General features: G+C 44.0%; 1 long non-coding RNA gene across 1 annotated transcript in view; it reads left to right on the top strand.

Annotated features, from left to right (window-relative positions):
• The window catches only part of LOC104987055, a 19,614-nt gene that overhangs the window by 571 nt on the left and 15,270 nt on the right, over positions 1–3,773 (top strand). The window lies entirely within an intron of this gene.

Below are 3,773 nucleotides of genomic sequence, written 5' to 3'. Positions count from 1 at the left end.
GTGAGGGAGAAAAATAACAGTACCAGTCACGACAGGAGCCATTTTGCTGTAGCCTGTGTGCACATGTCAGGTCCAGCCATGATTATGTGGGCTGACACCTTGCTAAGTTGTTGGCAACCCCCATACTGATAAAGGGGCTTCCCGGGTGGCACTAGCGGTAAAGAACCCACCTGCCAATGCCGGAGACATGAGGGATGTGGGTTCAATCCCTGGGTCGGGAAGATCCTGGGAGGTAGAAGAAGGTGCTGTTCCAGGTGTTTCTGAGAAGTCTCAAAGTGAGGCCTTTTCCTTGAATTTCCTGAAGAGATTATATTCAAGCTATCCATCTGAATGTGCCCTTGGTAAACACATCCTTCCTCGTCTGCCTTCCCTTTCCTGTCTAACTTTCCCACTGCCTAGACTGATGTTTCCTGGCACTGCCTCCCAGATAAACTCCTTGGACTCAAATATGCACCTCAGGCTGTGATTCTGGGAAAAGCTACAGAAAGAGAACTAGCCTCCTTTCTCCCACTCTGTGTATGGATGAGGGTGGTGGGAATAGAGCAGACCACTTGACCACTCCAAGATGCAAGCCAGGAATCCCATTTCTGAGACCCTCTTTGGTTGCGGGCTCTCCACCCCAACCTGCAGTGCAGCCTCCTTGACAATGAACTTGCTGTCCTGACATGACTACCTCCTTGGATAACATACTCTAAGCCCCAGACAGCTGACTTCCTGGTACACTCTGCTCAGGGCTTGAAGGCCACACCCAGAGCCATTTAAACTATTCTTTATATTCTCCAAAATGGGAGTTATCATTGCCTGAATTTAATCTTCTGAAAAATAATGGTAACCCAGAGTTTGTGTGTTTTGATTTTATACCATAGAAATGGGCTTAGTTCCTCTATTACCAATTAGCATCTCAATTATGGTTCAGAAGCAAAATTCATTTCTTTTGGCATTTGAGAAAGTGTGAAAATGATTTAGTAGTAGTATCACAAGTCCATTGGCATACACATTAAACTGTATTAACCATCTGGAAGGGATGAAGCATCATTTGTTTTTTATGATCTTTCGAAAATCTTGGTTTTCACATAGTATATACTTTGTACAAATGGAGAGTAATAGCCATTTTTTTAATGGAGGTAGCACCCCTGACTTAGCATTTCAAGAGAAATAAAATAATATGCACAAATGGAAATTAATAAAGAAAACACATGGATTCAGAGCTGGTTTGGATACCAGAAATGTGTAGACTGTGAAAGGACAGGGGCAGCAGATTTTCTCCAAAGGACCAGGTAGCAAGTATTTTCGTCATTGCGGGCCGGACAGTTTCTGTTGCGGTGACTCATTCCTGCCTTTGTAGCACAGAAGTAGTCACAGGTGGTACATAAACGATTGGGGTGGTTGTTCCAATGAAACTTGATCCATGGCCAGTGAAATCAGAATTTTATACATTTTTCATGTGTCATGAACTACTCCTCTTGGGATTCTTCCCAACCATTAAAAAATGTAAAAACCTTTCTTAGCTTGTGGGCTCTACAAAAGCTCATATTTGGTTCTGGTTTTACGGGCAAGGAAAAGTTTTTCGTCTACCGTTCTAGGTTCTCTTTTTGGCTGGGCTATGAGTCAAATCTACGTAAGACAGATTAACAGTAGAAAAACAAGCTTAATTACATACGTACAGGAGTCCTGGAAGATAAGTTGGGCAGATGCCATCCTGAGCTAAAGAATGAAACAGGGACCTGGGGCTTCAAAGGCGAAGAGGGTGATTCACAGGATGATAAGAAGAGCAGATGTGGGGTCATGAGATGTTTGCCATGCCATGCGCACAGGTCATTCAGGTAAAAAGTTATCTCTGGTGATAGTTCTTTGTCCCAGGCTCCTTATGTGAATTCCTTTAGGTAGGAATCTTTTGGGCCTTGATTGTCTTCAGCTGAAAACAATCCACATACCAAAGTGGCACATCTTGGAGAGGCTCTGAATCCACTCGGTTTAAATGGCACTGTAGAGGTTGAAGGGGAGAAAGATGAACAGATAATCTTCAAAACCTGTTTCAGCCAGTAGGTACAACCTTGTTTCCTGACCGACCTTTAGTCCAAGAGTTTAACAAGTGAAAACAGTTCAGTGGTTTGAGGGATAAGAAAGACTTACACACCCACTTGTTTTTCTCGATGTGAGGCAGGATTTTCCTGAGTCATCTCTACCCATTGGCCCTGTCACCTCTCATGACCATGAGCCACAAGTGTAAAACATCTGGCAGGAAATGGGGTCACAGTCTGTAGTGCTGGAGCAAACTTGCATCTGTCCAGGGTAATGGGGACCATGGAGAGAATGTAGCTGGTGAAACTGCCCTCCTGGGAATCTGCTTCAGCCAATGAGGAACTGGCCAGATGACCTCATTTAAATTTTATCCTTCCCTTCATCCTCTCCTCCCCCGAATGGAGATGGTATTGAGAAAAACAAAAGGGAAGAACAAACCACTAGAGAAAAAGAAACAACAAAGCAGAAATAATGTGTACTGACCTATAAAATCTAGAGAGAATCCCGAAACTGCTCTCTGACTTTATTGCCTCAATTTTATCTTGATCATAAAACCAGGATGGCACCAGCCAACCACAGATGGCAGGAACTGATAAGTAAGTAAGTATCTTTTTCAAGATGTCAGGTACCTCCATTCTATTGAAGTAGATGTTATAAATATGTACTTAACGTATGGGGCTGGAATATATAGACTGCAGTTTGGCTGGAGAAAGTAGTCTGGGGAATTCCATAGATGGAGATTTAAGAGGACTATTAAAAGTATTAATTGATGATACAGGAAGTACTTAAAAGATGGACATCAGTAGATTTAGTTTGAGTAAGAACAGATGGAGTTTGAAGGTTAGAAAATGTTGGACATTAACTAGTTGTCTAAGTTAGATTCTGGTTCTATCCCTGATCTGGGAAGGTTCCACATGCCACAACTACTGAGGTGATACTCTAGAGCCCAAGAGCCACAGCCACTGAGCCTATGTGCTACAATACTGAAGCCCTTGGGCCTAGAGCCTGTGCTCTGCAACAAGAAGCCACCAAAGGGAGAAGCCCACATACCGCAACTACAGGGTAGCCCCTGCTGGCTGCCACTAAAGAAAGCCCGTGTGCAGCAATGAAGATTCAGAGCGGCCAAAAATAAATCAATAATTTTTCAAACAAATTTAAAAAGTGAAGTTCATGGTGAGTATGGTGAAGTCATATGCTGCTGCTGCTGCTAAGTCACTTCAGTCGTGTCCGACTCTGTGTGACCCCATAGACGGCAGCCCACCAGGCTCCCTCGTCCCTGGGATTCTCCAGGCAAGAACACTGGAGTGGGTTGCCATTTCCTCCTCTGGGTGAAGCCATATAATTGCCTGCTAATAACACCCTGAGGCTTCCCTGATAGCTCAGTTGGTAAAGAATCTGCCTGCAATGCAGGAGACCCCAGTTCAATTCCTGGGTCAGGAAGATCCACTGGAGAAGGGATAGGCTACCCACTCCAGCATTCTTGGGCTTCCCTTGTGGCTCAGCTGGTAAAGAATCCGCCTGCAATGCCGGAGACCTGGGTTCGATCCCTGGGTTGAGAAGATCCCCTGGAGAAGGGAAAGGCTACTCACTCCAGTATTTTGACCTGGAGAATTCCATGGACTGTAACAAAGAGTCAGATATGACTGAGCGACTTTCACACAAAACCCTGAAGAAGTGATGGAATTAGCAGACCTAAAATAAGACAAATAGAATTAGCACTTCCTTATTTAAGAGTATATTTGAAATGTTTT

This window comes from Bison bison, unplaced genomic scaffold, assembly GCF_000754665.1.
Source record: "Bison bison bison isolate TAMUID 2011002044 unplaced genomic scaffold, Bison_UMD1.0 scf7180017845921, whole genome shotgun sequence".
In the NCBI taxonomy this organism is placed as follows: Eukaryota; Metazoa; Chordata; class Mammalia; order Artiodactyla; family Bovidae; genus Bison; species Bison bison.
Note: the sequence above shows the minus strand (reverse complement) of the source record. Positions and strands in the feature narration are given on the sequence as shown.